Genomic DNA, 21,559 nt, shown 5'->3' on the forward strand with positions numbered 1-21,559 from the left:
TATGTGTTATGGTTGAGTGCTGCGAAGTGTAAATCTGGCGATTTACACAGACGTGTACCCCTGGGACTAATAATACATTATATGTTAATTTAAAAAATTAAAAAATTAAAAAAAAAAAAAAAAAGAGTGTCCCGTATGTCCCATCCAGGAGTGAGGGTGGGGGTGGGGGAAGGTTGCAAGGTGTCAGCTTTTGCTTTGTCCTCAGCCAGCCTTCTGTTCCCTCATCATTTTGTGGACAGCAGTTGCTATATCTGAGGCTCAGTGTAAACACACAGATATTTATATCATCTCCTTATAACAAATCTACCAAATACAGATGAGAACAAATGAGACAATAAAACATCAAAGGTTTGGGGGGTCACTCTGGGAATCACACTGGTTTCAATACCCTTAACTTTTGCCATTGCATTATATTATTTTGATATACAAATCTGATATCAAGACTTAGAGTGAATCTTTTTTCATATTTACCTTCAGCATGTGATATCAAATCACTCTCTCAATTTTGAATGCCTGTTTTGCTTGATCTTGTGATGCTCCCCCGTATTGATTTCCTTTTCACTTTTCTCAAAAATTACATTCTCCTTTGTTGATTTATCTGCCTCTTACTGCTTTTATGAATAAGCCTTGCACAAGGTAGCATAATTGACCTATCTCTATGTTCACCTTATGTATTTATTATTTAGCATGCCTTTAATATCAACTCAACATTTGGGGCAACGGAATGAAAATATTATCAAAATATGGCTATTACTTTTTGCAGAGTCACTAGTGTGATTTTTCTTCGCTAGCTTTGGATACTAAATCATATCCTATTCTGTTTTTAAATTAATCGCTTAGGTTTATATATTCAGTAGAAACTATAGCTACCGCTTATCTTATTTAACTATACTTCCAAATACTCAAAAGGAGAGAAGAGAGTAGATCATTCTCAAAGAGAGAACTAAGATCATTCTTTCAATGGCAATGGTGATATTAGTAGCTCAGATGCCTACTCAGGTCAAATGGTATTTCCATATGGGCTACTTAGGTTAAATTTTAACTTAATATTAATATCAGTTTATGCTCAAAAGTTTAGTCATTCTTACATAAACATAAACACTAAGCAAAGGTCTCGGGGCCTTCTGCCTCACCCAATATGAACAACCATACTCTGCCTTTGAGCTCAGGGAACCAGTCTGGGTATCAACTTCTCATGTGATTAAATCTAAGGATTTAATATGCTTTCCAGGGCAGCAAAATTTAAGTAGGAATGTTATAGGCAATGAATAGAGAAGCTTAATGAACATTGCTTCTCAGAAAGGAGTGACTTAGGGTCTTCGTCACTGCCTTTCAAGAGACTCAGGGACCACTATATAAATATAACAAATTTACTTCCAAATAGCATAGAGGATTGGGGGAGGCAAGCCATACTCCTCTGAGTCAATGGGGTCCATGAAAATGTTGAGGGAAGAATCAAAGAATATTTGTTTCACTATGCCAGAATATATTTGCTTAGTATCTCTTGGCATTCTCCTTTAAAAATAAAAATTAGTCTCTTTTCATTAGGTATCCTATAAGAGTTTGTACAGTAAATGAGGAATGCTCATATAAATAGAGGAAAACATTGCTATTTCAACTTCTTGTTCCAGAGATTTTCTCTAGTGAGAAAACAAATCTTGATTAGGAAACACTTCATTTAAAAAAAAAAAAAAAAAGGAAACACTTCATAAACGATTACTATTATGAACCAGGTAAAGAATAGATAAAATGGGGGCACCTGAATGGCTCAGTCATTAGGCCTCTGCCTTCTGCTCAGGTCATGATCCCAGGGTCCTGGGATCGAGCCCCACATGGAGCTCCCTGCTCAGCAGGGAGTCTGCTTCTCCCTCTCCCACTGCCCCTGCTTGTGTCCCTCTCTCACTGTGTCTCTCTCTGTCAACTAAATAAATAAAATTAAAAAAAAAAAGAATAGATAAAATGCTCAGCTCGTGAAGTTAAGATGAATTAGAAGATCAAGGAGGAGAGTAAAGAAGAAAATTTTTGAAAGAAGAAGACAAGTGATGAAACTTGCTGGCAGACTAGAGCCTGTGGAGAAATATTGCTTGTTGAAAGTTTCCAGTCCTAGAAGGATCTGAGTACTTTCAAGAATTGGGATGTCTGGGGGAGCCTGGGTGGCTCAGTCAGTTAAGCATACAATTCTCGGTTTTGTTTCAGGTCATGAATCCCAAGTGCAGTGTCAGGCTTTAGTGGGGAGTTTGCTTGAGATTCTCTCCCTCTCCCTATGCTCCTCCCACCCTCTCCAATAAATAAATAAACAAATAAAAAATTTTAAAAAAGACTATCTCTTCCTCTCCTGCCACATGTTCTCTCTCTCTCTCTTTCTCCCCCTCTTTCTCCCTCTTAAATAAGTAAGTCTTTAAAAAAACAAAAATAGGAAAAAAGAAAAAGAAAAGTCTCCTAACTCAGCAACTTATGCCAGAGAAAATTTGGGAAAATGATTCAGTTTGGCTTCCCCCAAAACAAAGCCTACATGGACAATACTTGTATCCAAGTAGTTTACTTAATATGTAATACAAAGAAGGAGAAGTGAATAGGGAAAATCAGAAAAGGAAGGAGGAAAACACAAAGTAGTGGCACATCATCAAGATCCTTGGGGCACCTGGGTGGCTCAGTGGTTTGAACCTCTGCCTTTGGCTCGGGTCATGATCTCAGGGTACTGGGATCGAGCCCCACATCGGGCTCTCTGCTCAGCGGGGCGCCTGCTTCCCCCTTTATTTCTCTGCCTGCCTCTCTGTCTACTTGTGATCTCTGTCAAATAAATAAAATCTTTAAAAAAAATAAGATCCTTATTATAGGCCTTTATAGTTCATGGTCTGGGAGAGATGTGAAGGTTATCTCTGAAACACAGGAGTCTGGAGTCCTCGGATCACTGGTTCCTGTTTCCCATTGGTTAAGGGTCATCCCCAGCTATTCCATTCGTGGACTACACTTGTGTCTGGGTTAGTGAGTCCCCAAATCATTGAAGACAATTTTGCTGCAAAAAGCAGAAAAACACCCACAGAAAAGTGGGTGCATGGGGTGGAACAATGGCAGCTTCTAAGGAGGTAGTATAGTCCACCCTTCAGTGGTCGAAATCTGACATGGGCTACAGAGGTAGGCTAGAATGTGTAAAGTTATTGTGCGACACAATATGGAATAAAGACTAAACATCAGGACATGAAATGAATTAGTTCAGCAAAAGCAAAAATTCAGAACTTGTTGTATCTAGAGGAAATGTCAAGATCTTCATTATCTCTGAAGATCTATGGAGAATTTATTGAAAACCTGGGTCTTCTCCCCCTACCCAGCATGGTGGGCCATCATGACCATCTCTCTTGGATGACATTCAAGTTACCATGTTGGGTTCAGAGGTAGTCTCTTTCTCCAGACAAATGTCGAGAACAGCACTCGTTATGTAAAATAGATGAAGGACTGATTTGGGGCAATAATGTTTCTAAATTTGTTATATATTTAAAGTATTATATTGTGAATATAATTATTATAATTATTATAAATTGCTACATAATCTGAATTCCAAGAACTTTTTTGGTCTCCTTATAGAATTACCTCTTCAGTTCTCACTGTGGCAGAGTATAAGCAGCTTATAACTAACAGTTATGGTTTTTCTGAAATAATAGTAGTAATTACTGAGCACTTCTCAAGTGTTGCCAACCTTCTAAGTGATTTACGTGTGTTAACAAATTTAATTCTCACAACAAGCCTCTGAGGTAGGTGCTATTATTATCCCCATGCTTCAGATATGAAAATTAAGGCACTATGAGGTTAACTAATTTGTATAAATTCATCAGCTAGTAAGTGACAGAGCTGGAATTTAGGCCTGAGAGTCAGTGTGCAATCCAAACTTTAAAGCACTGAATATTATGCCTTTTGAGATGAAGCACAAAGTTCTTAGAAACCAAGATCCAAAATCCTGTCTATATTATAGGTTGATTACATTGCAACCAATTTTTTTTAAAGAAGCACCTAAAGAATTTTTCATTTCATAATCATAGTATTAACTTTTAAAATGATCTAACAGGTCTCACCAGATATACAGGCAAAACACTTTACTTTAGATTTTATTTTTTGAAAACTTAGCAATATAAAATGGGTCAAGCACCTTTGTTAATTAACTCTATTTCATTAAAATTATGACCTCTGGTTTAAAATGCCTTCACTCTTGTGTGTTAAATTTATGTGGATGATCCATAAACAGTCCCTAATTAGTCACATGTGGATTCAGATGTGGGCTTGTGTGTTATAAACTAACACTGAAGTGTATAAGGAACTGTCAGTCAGATCAAAAGTCAACTGAAAATCATCCCGTTTGCAAAGCTGAGAGCCTGTCACAGTTAGTTAGTCATAAATGTTTAAAACAGCAACCAAACTTTTATTCTAATTGAGCATGAGTTGAAAGGCTATCCACTTTGATGTCTTTGCTTTTATCATTTGTATATAGCTAAAAAACTACTATTATGTTTTTTTTTTAATCCCCCCTTGGAGTGGTAGACATTACTTAGTTCTGAAAATATACAGGTAGATCAATCTATAATTGCAAGGCCTTTGTACAGTTTCCAATTATGCCTATAATCTTCCACGTGCAAAAGTTCAAAAGTAAAATTCTTCCCTCTTTTTTCTCTATTTGATCTCTTTCTCCACATATTTGTGATTCAAGACATAAGGAACACATCTTTGCAATAATATTTAGAGAGCCATCATTTAAAGTATAATAGTCCTCTTATCCCATTTTATCAGCCTCGAGTAGACACAAATCAAATAATAGATTTTTTCATTAATATTTCACATTTTATCAGTAAAATTTAGTGGCATTAATGACCCCATTCTAGAGATTTACATATTGAGACTCAGAAGTGAAATGACTATCAAGGTCCTAGAGCAATCCATGTGGCAATATGGCAAAAATTTCAAAGTGCCAGATATGCACCCATTTCCATTCTTTTATTTTAGAACTTGAACACAAGTCCTGCATTCAGGGTCATTATCCTGTAATTTTATGGCCAACAATATTATTGGTTAAATAGCCAATGCTGGAAACATTCTTTAGATTACCCAGAGGACTGTAACTATTGACATGTGTTTCACTTTTTATGCTATCTGTTCCTCAATGAATTATTATTTTTGTTCAAATAGTCAAATATCCTTTAAAGATATTTCAACAATAAGAAAAAATATGTATATTTACACATGTAAATGCCATTCTCTATTCTCTTAATTCTTTTGTGTAAAACTTGATTTTCATCCACTATCATTTTCCTTCTGTCTAAAAGACTTACTATAATATGTCTTGTAGGGCAGGTCTGGTGGTGATGAATTTCCCTAGATTTTATATGTCTGAAAATGTCTTTATTTTGCCTTCAATTTTGGAAAATATATATATGCCAACTATGAAATTCTAAACTGGCAATCTTTGGTTTTCAGTACTGTAAAGATGTGGTTCCGTTATCTTCTCACTTGCTTTGCTCAGACAAAAAATCTAACATCATTTTTATCTTTGCTCCTCTGTATATAAGAAGTCTTTTTTTTTTTTTCTTAACATTTTTAAGAGTTTCTCTTCATACAGATTTTGAAGAGTTGTATTATGATATGCCTCAGTATAGTAGTGGGGTTTTGTTGTTGTTGTTGTTTTGTTGTTGTTGTTGTTGTTTTCCCCCCATGTTTCTTGTGTTTGGAGTTCTTTGAGCTTCTTGGATTTGTGAATTTATAGTTTTCATTGAGTTTGGAAAATTTCGGGCCATTATCTCTTTAAATATATTTTCTTTCTCTTCTTTCTTCCTCCTCCTTCTGGGACAACAATTACCTCTATATTCCAGTGTTCACTAATTACCAGTGTTTGTTAATTACCTCTTCATTTATTTAAGTCCTTTTCTTTCCTTTTGTTTTACTGTGGATAGTTTTTATTGCTAGATCTTCAAATTCACTATTATTTTCTTCAGCAATATCTAATCTGTAGTTAATCCCACCCAGCATATTTTTTATCTCAGACATCATAGCTTTTACTCCTGAGATTTTATTCTGAACTTTTTTTCATATTTTCTATATCTCAACATAACTCTTTAAGCATATGAAAGAATCATAATAATTTCTTGTTCTATAATAGAATATTGTTTTATTAATGATTTGCTATCTATGTTCATTATTGTCTTTTTCAATTGACTAATTATTTTCCTTATTATGGGTCATATTTTCTTGCCTCTTTACTGACTGTTGGTCTTTGATTGAATAACAAACACTGTGAATTTTACTTTGTTGGATGTTGGATATTTTTCTTTCTTATGAATCTTGTACTTTGTTCTGGGATGCAATTGAGCTACTTGGAAAAAAATCTAATTCGTTCAATTATTACTTTTGTGATTTGTTATTCGGATCCAGAGGAGTGTTCAGATGGTGATAATTATTCCACAATACTGAGGCAAGACCTTTTTGAATATTCTCTCTAATGCTCTGTGAAGTAAAACTTTTTTCAGCCCATGTTGTGGAAACAAGCTCTGTTCCTGGCCCTGTGTGCATGCAAAGGGCACAGCATTGGGTGTTTTTCTCACATGCATGTAGTGCTCAATACTCTGCTCATCCTGAGGGAGAACCCTATGCCAATGCCCAGGGATCTCCTTTTATTTCACTTTATTTTTCAGGTACTTTGTCCTATGAACTCTAGCTGCCTTGGTTTCCCTGAATTCTCACAGCTGACCAGTTCCTCTGGGCCCTTCCTCAGTTTCCCCTCCCTCTGCTGTGGCCAGGAAATTATTAAGGCAGTAAACTGGACAAACTTAGGGCTCCTTGTGTGGTTTCCATCTCTCAGGGATCCCTGTTCTTCATCATCTGATAGCCAGAATCTTCAAAATATTGTTAAATTTATTTTGTTTAATTTATTTTGTTTGACTTTGTTGTTGTATGTTTCTGATGGAAGGGTGATTCCAGTCTCTGGGTACTCCAGCTTAGCCAGAATGATTACGGTTTGAGGATGAGAAATATAAGAACTTAATAAGTCCTAGACATGAATTTAAATGTTTTACATATACTAACTCATTGAAATCATACAGTAAGTCATGAAGTAAGCATTATTATTATCTCCCAGTGATGGACATTGTTGGTTGCTTGAACAATATTATTATTATCTTCCTTTATATTGAGGTTCAGAGGTTCAGATTATTTCCCAGGATATCATTCTGTCTCTGATGTATAAATCTACCTGAAATTACATCTACTTTTGATGTAATTCCTCAACTCCTAAATTCATTTAATAGTACCTATTTTAGAATCTTGGCAAAGAGAACAAGATTCTTTTTAGGACTATTTTTTTAAAGAAAGAATACATTTCTCAAGAGGTAAAGTTCAGAAAACAGAATGATTGTTAGAGTGTAGTCCTCAAAACCCATTTTAATTGTATTTCCTAATTGTGTGTGGATGACACATGCAAATTCCTTTCCTTTTCTCCAATGTACGTTTTCAGCTGTTGCCTTGTTCTCTTTTTTGTAATTTAAGAAAATTTTAGGGGTACCTAGGTGGCTCAGTGGGTTAAGCCTCTGCCTTCAGCTCAGGGTCATGATCTTGGGGTCTTGGGATCGAGCCCCGCATTAGGCTCTCTGCTCAGCAGGGAGCCTGCTTCCCCCTCCCTCTCTGCCTGTCTCTCTGCCTATTTGTGGTCTCTCTCTCTGTCAAATAAATAAATAAAAATATTTAAAAAAAAAAAAGAAAATTTTAAGAAGATAACACTTTTTATTGAGAGATGATACCAAGGAATCACAAAATATTCAAAGTGATGTCAGTTCCAAAGATGTACTACTTTAATACTATAAAATGTATTCTCAGCTAATCCCATACTCAGTTAATATATAGCATATAGCCATATGCACTCTTAAAAAATAGAAAGTTATACATTAAACCTTTTGCTATCTCGATACCTATTAAATAATAAAAGTACAGAAAAATATGAAAAAGTACATCTGCTAATGGTTTAAGGTATTTTTCTGATTTTTCCTTCTAGAAAACATCCATGAAGAGGAAATACAGGATAGATGCAGAATTTTTCAAGAGGAAAAAAATACTGTGAACTAGTAACAGAATAATTTGCCATAACCATGAGACATATAGACAAAGATTCAACAGAAAACATAAGGTCAAAAATGTTAAATAATAATTTAGAAACAATGCCCACCAAGGTTTTTCCATGATGTAAGTCTCCAGCATGAAAATATTTGTTGAAAGCTTTCATATTAAGACTGTATATGCTGTACTTAAGTAAAACACACAGAGAAAATGATATATGATTCCTGGAACAAATTGGTAACTGCAGTTAAAATGGTGCCCCAAAATGTACTTTAAGGAATTAAATGTTAGGCAGATACAACTGTCTTGTTGCATTTGGAATTAAACTGAGAAGAATATAAAACTGTGAAGTAATGTAGAGGATAAGATAAGAAAAACAGAATAAAGTTACTTTTAAATTCTTTATTATAAGGTATGATATTTATAAATGTCAAATTCATACTTTACTCCTGGAAATGATACACTATGACCTCAGATTGAGTGGAAGTGATCATATTACCCCACTTCCTTGCAACTGTTAAAGGCAGTTGCACTACCCAAGCCAGATATGTCAATTCCCTTATTAGAAAGTTTAGTATTAATGAAATTGATGGAAAAAATAGCTCTTCCATCTTTTATCACCAAAGTATAAGGATATAGGTAGAAATATGAGTGCACTTTTCTATCCTTTTTTTTTTTTCCCTAAGATTTTGTTTATTTATTTGACAGAGAGAGACACAGGGAGAGAGGGGACACAGCAGAGGGAGTGGGAGAGGGAGAAGCAGGCTCCCCAGCAGAGCAGGGAGCCCGACGTGGTGCTGGATCCCAGCACCTGGGATCATGACCTGAGCCGAAGGCAGACTCTTAACGACTGAGCCACTCAGGTGCCCCACGAGTACATTTTTCTACATGAGTTGGTAAAAATGGATGAAGAAATGAAGTAACAAAAATGAAGAAAAAGGAAACATAGATTAAGAAAGAGAAAAATGTTAGGGCAACTGGGTGTTTCAATCAGTTAAGCAGCCATCTTTTGATCTCAGCTCAGGTCTTAATCTCAAGGTTGTGAGTTCAAGTCCCATTCACACTGGGCATATAGCCTACTTTTAAAAAAGAGAGAGAAAGAAAGAGGTGCCTAGGAGGATAAGTTGGTTAAGTCTCCAACTCTTGGTTACAGCTTAGGTCATGATCTCAAGGTCCTGGGATCAAGCCCCACATCAGGCTCCAAGCTCAGCAGGGAATCTGGTTGAGGATGCTCCCTCTATCTCCCTCTGCTTGTTCTCTAAATAAATAATTTTTTTTTTTTTTTTTTTTAGTAGTTTTAGCAGTAATGAGTCTTTGGTCCTTGTTTCTGAGGTTCTTGGCATATTCTCTGGTTCTCCCAGCATTTCCTTTGATTTAGTGAGCTGCCCCAATATTACTACAATAAACCTTTATTTGCCTGAAGCTGCTCTGGTAAGAGCTGGACTTCTGTTACTTAAACTGAAAGGATTTGAGACCAGGAGAAAATATGAGCTGAGTTGATCATTTTGTGACTGAACAGCATGAGACTTCCTAGTATTTTACACAAACTCTCATAGAATTGACCTATGGACCAAGTTAATTCCAAGTGCCTAAATTCTAGTATTTTAGTTCACATGTGGCACTAAAATCTATATATTTAGTGAAATATAAAAAAAAAAAAAACTTAAGAAATTGGAGACTAGAAATGTGAACTAAAAACACTATTTTGATGTTCCCTTATATTCCTAGCTTTATCAAAGATGAAATGTTTACTTGTATACAATATAAATAGAAGTATAACTTTAAAGTGAAGTTTTATACTAAATAATTATTTACTAAATAATATTGAAAAGTGTTATGTTCTATAAGTAGTTAAATCTGAAGATTGAAAATAATGGTTAAGACAAGGCCAAGGTCATGTTTTCAGTTTTATTTTTGTTCTCTATGTTTACTTTTCTTATATATAAGGGGGGCTCAATAAAAATCAGATATGGTAATATATGACTCTTGATGCATCATAATATCCCATTGAAATATTTTTCTAGTTTTTATAATAAAAATTTATATGGACTAGTCCCTATTGGAATATGGTAGTTGGTAGTGAGCAAGAAGAGGTTAATGGACTGGAAAAGATATTTGCAAACTCTGATTGTCCAGGTATTATATAGTGATTTTTTAAATCATAATTTGTTAATAGAAAAAGTGTTCCACTACTAAAATTATGTTTGAGAACCTGTGGTTCTAGTCCAACATTGCTTCATCTTTGAGACTCTAACTTTCACTTAAACTGTCATGACAGAGAGATTCTCTTAACCTCTCACTCCAGCTATTCTTCCCATCAACTTAAGTACAGTTTAGACCTCAACGTTGAGTCCCCTTCCTTGATGTTTCAACTGCCATATATACTATAAAGAAAAAAATAACTCTCAAAGGACACCCAAGTGTGTTCAAAAAACAATGGGTCAGTGTTAGAGGAGAGGGGAAATTTTGAATCCTGTATGGATTTTGGTATTGGTCACTCAGATTGTCCTCTGGCTCTGTTGGCCTCCTGCCTAGCTCTCAGGGAAAGGGGGGAAGTTTGCAAAGATTGACAAAGAGCTGAAAGAACTCTTTCATTAGAATCTTTGAAAGATTTTGGAAGCCCAAGGCAATAATACTTTGTAACCTCTATCCTAGTGGGATCAAAAGGGGTGGGGGTGAGTAGAAGAGTGTGGGGTGCTTTTCCCTATTCAAGGTTTCTATTGAGCATGAAAATGTCATAGCATCTGAGCAGTGGATCAGCTGACAACTGGAATACAGCAGAAATGGAAATGGTATTTCACTGGGATGAGTCTTGGAGTTTTTGTTGCAGCATTGATAATTTGGGATAAAATCAAGAACATAGTAGGCAGCTAGAGATAGGGAAGGTGTTTACAGTGGTTTTGATATCACTGAAAGACCTAGGGCAGGAGAAGAAAGGAACGGTAGATGCATGCAGTAGCTGTGAAGAATGCTTCTCTAGCAAGATAAGAAAATTTGGGACCTATTTTGGAAAGGTGATGTAAAGGGTCGGAAATCCACTAAAACCCACAAAAACTTGAATTATGTGCTGCAAAAAAAAGAATGAGGTATCATGAATACTCAAAATCAAAAGATTTAGTAGGAATTTGAAGAAAGGTCTGAGTTGGAGGAATTCTGGATCCTTGGAAACTGGAAAGACCTCACTTCAAGCCTCTATACTGAAAAATCCCCCAATATGAATAATTGCCTACATTCTGAAGACATTGTTATTTCTAACCTGCCACCAAATAGTCCTCTGATATAGAATGTTATAGTTGGTCAGGAGCTCAGGCTTCTTATCAAACAAATTAGGGTTTGAATCCTAGTTCTCTCCATGCTTTTGACCTTGGGCTAATCACTTCATCTCTGTGAACTTTTACTTCTTTGTCTCTATAGATGGAATCATAATTTTGCCTACTTCATAGGATTTTGTGAGGATCCAAAAAGGCAGAGTACATAATAAGTGCTCAATAAATATCAATAAAGAGTAACTTTTTATCATATTTATAACTAACACCATGGTTATCATATGTTTTACTGGATTCTTTCTTACCCCCTCTATATCATGATATTTCAATATCTTTTTCACTAATGAATATCATAATTATTCTGTCATGTTTTATAGCCTTAAGAGACATTATAATTGGCCTGAGTCATCTTTTCAAGATTCATAAGTAAATTGTTTCTGAACCAATTGGGGCAATTACTTAAATTCATGTAATTATATACATTGACAAAATCATGCCCTACCTTGATGGTCAGGAAGCCAGCCAGATAGCATATATTTATTAAGTAATTACTTTCTATTAAGCAAAATATCAAGTTTGAGGGTTATAGCTTTGAGCATAAAAAGTATAGCATTTCATCCTCCTGGACCCCCCCAGAACTTTTTGGAAGAAATTTTACATAGACTAAAGCTCCCATAGGTCAGGTGGGGATATGTATTTGGAAGTATATTTAACTGTTGTTATTTTGATCTTATAACCCTCTAGGCACTCTTGGTCTGGGGAAACCTGGATTTCACTTTTCAGGCTGAGGGAATAGAAAATTCTGAAGAAAGAAAGCCTTGTGTTTGGAAGATCGAAGTGGGCACACAGAAGAACCTGGTTATATCTTTTGCACTGAATGGAGACATGGGCCAAATGAGGCACATGAATCATGACTCTAGAGAACAAGTGATGAACTTGAGAACTGTGGTGGATAAAACTACAAAATATTAATACTTAAGTGTGTGTAAGCTTCTCAAAGAGTGTTAGTGTCTAAGGACAAGGAAAAAGCATGTGTTTTATTATTATTATTTATTACACAATTATTATTAAAATAAAACTATATTGGCATAATTATTTTTGGGAATACACTAGAATGAAAAACAGCTTCACCCAGTTGTTTAGATGCATGAATTTTGCACAAAAATACTAAGCTAAGTTCTGATAGGTTTGTAATTTAAAAAAAAGATTAAAAAATATCTCTTAGCAACTTTAATAGTATTATTATATTAAAAGGATGACTAGAATTTCTTGTGGTGAAGTTAGGGAAAAAATAAATATATCAAGAAATCAAAGAACTTAAAAAAACTCAAGATATAATATACTTAAATTTAAGGGTCTGGTTTATTTTGTTCTGCGAAATGTATATCTGTCATGCATAAGAAAAGTTAATTTATAAAATGAAAAGTGACTAAAAGCATGAAACCAACAAAATATCAGGATAGCTTAAATGCCAAATATTCGATATTGTCTAGAGCAGTGCTTCTCAAAAATTTATGTGTAGATCAGTTGGCAAAGGATTTTGTAAATATGCAATTTCTGATTCAGTAGATTTGGGATATGGCCTGAGATTCTGTATTACAAGTACACTGCCAGGTAATGTTGATATTGCTAGTCCATTGATCATAATTTTGTTTTATTAAAGTTTTAAATCCTAGAGTTACATGCAGTTGTAAGAAATAATACAAAGAGACTCCATGTATCTTCAATTCATTTTGTCTCATTGGTAATAGCTTGCAACTTTGTAAAAAAATCAGCTAGGGATATTTCTGTGAGTCTATTTCTGGGTTCTCTACTATATTCCATTAATCTGTGCATCTATCCCTTCATCAATACCACACAGTCATGCTTGCTATAACTATGTATTAAATCTTCAAATTGGGCTAACTGATTTCTGCTACTTTTATCTTGTTTTTTCAAAATAATCTTAAGTCATTTTATTTCCTTTGCCTTTCTACATACATTTTTAGCATGTGGCATCCAGTCTGTGGAAGGAGGGAGAAGAAGAAGGAGACTTGTTTTTTAAAAGCGTTGGACAGGAAATGACATGCATGACTTCTAAACACATTCCTTTGGCTAATACTCAGGTACTTGATCAAATATATCCAGAAAGGAGAGACTAAGAAATACATTTGACTCTGTGTCCAAGGGGAGGGGAGGCAGACAGAGATTTTGATAAGAAGCATTTGGTAAGATGTCTTTGCCGTAAAGAAGAAAGTCATACAACTGTCTAAAAAATGTAAATTTATAAAACACTTAAGAGTTAATTGTGTTAGACATATATTAGCTTCCTATCACTGCTGTAACAAATCGCCACAAACTGGTGACTTAGGAAAATACAAATTTATTACCTTACAGTTCTGGAGTTTGAAAGTTAAAGATAGATCTCACTGGGCTCAAATCAGGGAATCAGGAGAGCTTTCTTTCTTTCTTTTTTTTTTTTTTTTTTTTTTTTTTTCTTTTTTGGAGGCCCTGGAGAGAATCTGATTCCTTACTTTTCCCCTTGTAGAGGCCACCCACATTCTTTGGCTCATAGACCCTTTCTATCTATAAATCCAGCAACGGCTGGTCAAGTCTTTCTCATGATATTATCTCTCTGGTTCTGACTCTTCTGCCTTCCTCCTACACATTAAATGACTTGTGCGATTGCATTGAGCCTATTAGGATAATCCAGAAAAATGTCTTTATTTTAAAGTTAAATGATTAGCAATCTCAATTCCATCTAAAACTTCAGTCTTCCTTGCCATGTAGCATACAACACAGCCATAGATTCTGGAGATAAGGACATGGGGTGGGGGGCTCCTTATTCTAATTACTACAGTAGAAGTAGTTTTGTAGAAAATTATGAATGGGTAGTATTGTTTTATTACCTTCTATTACCTTTTGCAGCCTTGTGCAAAAGAGGAGTTAAGTAGTTCTGCATTCAAATTTCAGCACTGTCACTTAGTAACTGTGTGAGCTTATTAGTTAGGCTAGCTACATAACATCTGTATGTCTATTTTCTAAAGTGTAAAAATGGAAATAAGTAATACCTTCAACCAAAGACCTGTTATTGAGCTTAAAAGAGACACTATATGTTTAAGATACTCTCTGAAACACTATTTATTAAAAATAAGCTGGTTGAAAACATCTCTTCATCAAATAGTGTTGGGAAAACTGGACAGCTACATGCAAAAGAATGAAACTGGACCACTGTCTTATACCGTACACAAAAATAAACTCAAAATGGATTAAACCTAAATATGAGATTTGAAACCATAACACTCCTAAAGGAAAACATAGGCATAAATCTGTTGGACATCAATCTTAGCAACACATTTATGGTTCTGTCTTCTAAGGCAAGGTTAGCAAAAGCAAAAATAAACTATTGAAAATACCCCCAAATAAAAAGCTTTTGTGTAGCAAAGGAAACCACCAAAACAAAAACAAAAACAAAAACAAAAAGGCAACCTACTGAATGGAAGAAGATACTAGCAAATGATATATCTGATAAGGGTTTAATATCCAGAATATATAAAGAACTTCTATAACCCAACAGCAAAAACAAACGAATGAAAACAAAACATAAAAAAACAAAACCCTCTGATTAAATGATGGGCAGAGGACCTGAATCAACTTTTTTCCAAAGACATACAGATGGCCAACAGACATATCAAAAGTTGTTCAATAACACGAATCATCAGGAAAATTCCAATCAAAACCACAATGAGATATTACCTCATAGCAATCAGAATAGCTAATATCAAAAAAAAAAAGAAAAGAAATAACAAGTATTGTGAGGATGCAGAAAAAAAAAAGGAAACTCTAGGGACTATTGGAGGGAATGAAATTAGAGCAGGCACTATGGAAAACAGTATGGAGGTTCCTCAAAAAATTAAAAGTAGAGATACTAACACCGTATGATCCAATAATTCCAGTCCTGAGTATTTACCCAAAGGAAAAGAAAACACTAATTTGAAAAGATATATGCTTACTTAACGTTTATTGCAACATTATTTACCAAAGTCAAGATATGGGGTGCCTATGTAGTTCAGTTGTTATGCGTCTGCCTTCAGCTAGGGTAATGATCCCAGGGTCCTACTTTGCTGGGGGGCTGCTTTCCCTTTCCCTCTCCCCATGCTTGTATTCTTGCTCTTGCTATCTTTTTCTCTCCCTCTGTCAAATACATAAATAAATAAATACTTTAAAAGAAAAAAAAGATATGAAAGCAACCCAAGTGTTCCTTGATAGATAAATGCATAAAGAAAAGTGTGTGTGTGTGTGTGTGTGTGTGTGTGTGATAGAATATTACTCAACCATAAAAAATAATGAGATCTTGTCATTTGTGACAACATGGATGGACCTAGAGTTTATTATGCTCTAATTGAAATAGATGGAGAAAGACAGACACCATATGATTTCACTCATATGTGGAATCTAACAACAAGCAAAGAAAACACAAATGAATAAACAAACAAACAAAAAAGAATCTTAAATACAGAGAACAAATTGATGGTTGCCAGATGGGAGGTGGGTGGGAGAGATTGGTAAAACAGATAAAGGAGATTAAGAGATACAAACTTCTATAGGAAATATAGTAAATAATGTTGTATTAATGTATGGTGATAGATGGTGACTACACTTGTCATGGTGAATATTAAGTACTATATAGAATTGCTGAATCACTGTGTTGTATACCTAAAACATTCTATGTCAGCTATAATTTAATAATAAAAAGAAAAAAAAAATTACCTGGTTTATTTCACAGAACTTATTTTATCCAGAGTTGGAGAAAATCAGTACAGCCTTGGATTAAAGACATTGTTTTTTCAACCTTGAGTTTCAAATTTGGCTGCTTTTGAATATATAGTTAAATGATGATTGTAAAAGCCAGTATTTGTCAGGAGAGGGGAAAGCGTCTAAATTCCAAAAATAGCTTTTACCTATTGAAAGCATGGGGTCCTAAATGTAGGTATTAAGAAACTCAGAAAGGAAAGTTCTGCCTACTGGGAAGGAAGTTATAGCACAGTTAGAGCTCAGAGTGGGGTGGGGGTACTGTGCCCTATGGGAGAAAGGTTTGGAGTAGTAAAGACTCAGCTGATGATGCTACTAGAACCCTTCAGAAATTGCCCCCCCCCCAAAAAAAAACAAACAAAAAAGGAAAACGGACAGCTCTAGGAAAAGGTAGGAAGGGTATCCTGTCACTGCATCCATTCAGAACTCTAACATGAGGAGGGCATCCTTACATGTATACAGGTGCAAAGAGGAAGAATGAGTGTAAAACGAGTTATGAGAAATTATATCCTGATACTCCTTTCTTCTTAGCTATAGACACTGAGCAATTCTTGGGTGCCTCTAATAGGGAAATGGGAGGCAATACTGAGGTTCACCAATATTGTATGAGATCTTCATGGCAAGGGGTAAATTAGCAGGGTAATGCCAGGGATTAGCTGGAAGACTCATTACCAGTGAGAGTGGGGGTGAAAGCAGCAAGGTGGGATTCCCAGATTTCCAACTGTGCTAAGAAAACAGAACTCTAGTTACTGCATCAGTGAATATTTAAACAGTGAAAGCAACAAGGGGCCAGGAAAGTGCAGAACCATCTAAAGCAGAGGTTGGTGGGATCCATGAGAGAATGACTTATTAGCCTTAAAATCATAGTCCTTATACAAACGTACAGTGCACATGTATCAAATGTTTTCTTTAATTAATGAGGGAGTGAGGAACATGTTGCAAAGGTTTAAAAGAGCACACATTTACTGATGTAATCAGATATTCTAAAATAAATTTATAATGAATGTTAAACTCTTCAATATCAAGGCAATAATCAATTGCCTTCCACCACACCAAATTCGTTTACAGTTCTATGGAGAAGAACCATTCACATTGCTTTAACTTTTCTACAACTTTCACAGCTGTCAAGCAACGCAAAAGCAATGGGTGGGTGGGTGGGTAGAGGAGAGTTATAGAATCATGTAACTCAGGGGGCACCTGGGTGGCTTGGTGGGTTAAAGCCCCTGCCTTCAGCTCAGGTCATGATCCCAGGGTCCTGGGATTGAGCCCCGCATCGGGCTCTCTGCTCAGCAGGGAGCCTGCTTCCTCCTCTCTCTCTGCCTGCCTCTTTGCCTACTTGTGATCTCTGTCTGTCAAATAAATAAATAAAATCTTAAAAAAAAAAAAAAAGAATCATGTAACTCAGAGAATGTGCTAGATGGGACAGATACTCAACATTTTTGTCCCTTTCAAAGTCTTTACTTTCACAGCCTTGCCTCATCACTCACAAGCAGGCCACTGTTATACTTGGTCATGTTTTTTTCAGCACCTATGTATGTTCCTCATCTTAAAAATGAGAATGAGAGGGGCACCTGGGTGGCTCAGTGAGTTAAAGCCTCTGTCTTCGGCTCAGGTCATGATCCCAGATTCCTGGGATCCAGCCCTGCATCAGACTCTCTGCTCAGCGGGGAGCCTGCTTCCCTTCCTCTCTTTCTGCCTGCCTCTCTGCCTACTTGTGATCTCTGTCTGTCAAATAATAAATAAAGTCTTAAAAAAAAATGAGAATGAGAGTAAGGAATAGGAGTCTGAAAAGACCAAGTTTCCCATGATGCCACTCTTCTAAATTAAAAGAAAATAGCGTCCATTAAATGAATAAATGTTAAGTTTTCATTTCCATCATCGATATTGGGGACCTTTAAAAAATTTAGCCTAGTTATATGGGGCACCTGGGTGGCTCAGTGGGTTAAGCCTCTGCCTTCAACTCAGGTCATGATCTCAGGGTCCTGGGATCGAGCCCCACGGCAGGCTCTCTGCTCGGCGGGGAGCCTGCTTCCCCCTCTCTCTCTGCCTGCCTCTCTGCCTACTTGTGATCTCTGTCTGTCAAATAAATAAATAAAATCTTAAAAAAAAATTTAGTCTAGTTATAGAGAAATAATGAAATTTACAGATTTCCTACAGTTTGGATGGAAACATTTTTAGACCTGATAAATAAAATAACATAATAAAGTCCTCAATCAAGAGTATCCTATATATACATTCAGGAAATCCTAGTTTTGCTCCTTTGTGGGTAAATATATAGAATGAGTAGCACTATCCTTGAAAAAGTAATGAAAACTATTTTATTCTTTTAAAAAATTAGATCTCTTCTTACCAAGTCAAAGTAATTGTACTATATATCATAATGCAGCATAATCAAATTTTCTCTACTGTCCATCAGAAAGTGGGGTCATGATTCTAAATGATCTAAGATGAGCCACGATGTGAAATTTTAAAGCACTTGAAGTGTTTTTCTTCTCCTTTTTTGATATCTTGTTTTCTTCTCTGGCTACACCTTTCCTGTCCTTCAGGTATTAAGTGTCTATACAGCTTTCAATATACCAGAATTAACCAGTGGTATTAACCATACAGACCTGCCAATTACTCGTGCTCTTAATGTCCCCACTTATCCACTTCCCTCTACAGTATGACCCACAGCAGAGCACATTAATTAACTTCCAATCTGCAAATAATGTATAAAATTAATCCATTAAAAGAATGATGAGTAACTAAATTTAAAAGATTGTTCTAAACTGGTACTAGATTTAGAGAAAGGAAAATAAATTATTCCAAAGAAATGAAATCTTGATGGCATATGTTCTGAAAGTCAGAGGGTGGACAGTGTTTGAATGATATTGGTAGTGTTACATAGACTCTACAGGTGGCACTTGAATCGCAAGTCGGCCATCATCATTCTCCAGTGTGTGAGAATCATCCTTCATCCATGTGTTTATTTAAATATCACACGTTACACAGGAATATCACCCATTCACCGGACCATGCATTATATGTGGGGAAGCTATAGCTACACCCCGCTAAAGACCAATATTCAGGAGCAAAGTTTGTACATACTCTAAAAGTATTTCCCAGATAATTAGAAAATGTTCCAATGCTTCAAGACCTCCCATATAATACACAGTTAAATGATTATTTTGGAGGTTATTTTGGAGTATTATTACCTTTGAGAAAGCATTGTTATTGGGCACTTTTTTCTAGGAGACATTAATGTGTATAATTAAAAACATACAATTCAACCTCACTGCAGGACATCTATGAAACCATTTATGGGTTGTTTTTCCTTGTCCTTCTAGGTGTTGCTGACTGTGGGCTCAAAGTAATGAGAAGAAAGTTATTTTTAGGTTGGCGTAAGTGTTTTGGTTGCTCTAAACTAAAAAGCCTTATTTAGAGTTTGCATACACTACTATGGTACATTGTGTTTTATGCAAAGCTAATTGCTTTCCTTAGTTCAGCCATTATCCATTTCTTTTTTTCTAATAAGACTCTCCCTACTAAAGAAATGAAAATGGAGTAGATTTGTATTGCCGGTTGCAAGAAAAAATGGAATGTTCAAAGAAAAACAATATATTAAAAACATTTCCCTGGCATGACTACCTCAGCTTAAAAGGATTTTACTTTTTCATCTATTTCAAAAATAAAATATAAGGGAAGATACATGGTTCTATATATGCTCATATGACTAGATGGCACAAAATTATCATTATCTGCCTGCATGTTTGCAAAGATCGTGGATGAGAGAAATTTTTGTGTAACACTTCTGCTCACAGGTATCCCAATATTCATAATAATTATATACTTTTATAAGCATTTACCTTTGCCCTCATCTTTGTTGGTTGCTGAACAAGGCAATGGAACTCCTCATGGACTTTGGACTTAAGAGCTTACTATCTAAAACAGTAAAATGAGAGACCATTGCCTAAATAGTTGCTTAAAGTCTCACCATTGAGTTTTAAGCCCAATTTATTCTGACAAATGAATACTAAGTTGGATATAAAATCCAAACCACTGTCCCCAGACCATTGAACATTTGATACTATGTGGAGATACAGTTCTAAATAGCTAATTCAGGATGTGATTGCACTAGCCACTCCAATATGAAAATGACTGTGATTCATTTGAACATGGAATTTCCCGATGCCTACCCATAGGCAGAAGAGAACTGTGTCAGCCAGAAGGCATACACATAGATTTTTATCAGACTGAGTTCGAACACTTCTGGACGGGTTGAAGAACCAAGTGCAGATGAGCAAGTTTATCCCTGTGGAGTGTATGCATTCGGGGTCAGGGAAGCAAAAACAAAAGGAAGATTAAGAAATGTGTTCCTCCTGCCCATCATCCCTTTGTCAATTTTCTGATACTAATTAATTTGAAAAGATCATTTGAAATGTGCTTTTTGGATGTTTTGGATGCTTTTGAAGTTTTCCCCAAGGTTTGTAACCTCAAAATGATGAGCTGTGTGTCAGCATAAGTGACGCTGAACCTAGATAGAACAGGGTAGCCAGAGGGGATCTTTGCAAGCAGCTGCCCTGTCTCATCTTTTCCCCTGGATACCTGTTATACCACCAAGACCAGGTAACACATGCTTCCATTCTCTCCTCCCGGCTGCTCCTCCCCAGGCTCTCAGTGGCAATTTGCTACCACCTCTTTCTCAGTCTGGATCTTCTTTAGCCTCATGAACCCCCAGAGCCAATCGCAGGGTCAGATCTGTTCACCATCCATTCTCTGAGCTCAGCCTTGCATTGCCTTCCAGAGCATCTTCACTCCTCCAGTGGAAGAAAATAAGATTGTACATCCAGCCCTAACTGAAATGCAGCAAGTCTACTATATTTAAAGTGTTAACACTTTCTTTCTTTAAAGAAAGAGAAGGGGGAATGTTAAAAAAAAAATCCAGGAGAAGAAAAGTCTTAGGAAAACAGGTCTCTATCTGCTTTACTCTCTTCAAAAATACATTTCAAGACCACAAGAGTATTTCATAAGCAGAGTGATGAGACAACTAGATATGTAAGAGCTCTAGTTATTCTTGGATCTACTCTCCCTTCCTAATATATATTATTTGTTCAATTAGGAAAAAAGTACATTTATTGAAACCCTAATATGAGCCAGATACCAGCAAAAAGCCATGTACTTACTCTTTACAAATTTTCAGTACTGATGGGATTTCCTGAAGTTATCAGTGGAAGGGAATCTTGATATAAAAAGTTTTTATTCTATGTTATTGTATGTAGAAGTTTCATATTTGTGATCTTTACTCTATGGATCACAACACTGGTTAACTTATATTATGGGGCAAGAAGAATTTTGCATGTGTAAATGAGGTTACCGATCTGTTGACTTGAGATAGGTTGATTACCCTTTGTGGGCCCAATCTAATCACGTGAGGCCTA

Source organism: Martes martes (genome assembly GCF_963455335.1).
Source record: "Martes martes genome assembly, chromosome: 3".
In the NCBI taxonomy this organism is placed as follows: domain Eukaryota; kingdom Metazoa; phylum Chordata; class Mammalia; order Carnivora; family Mustelidae; genus Martes; species Martes martes.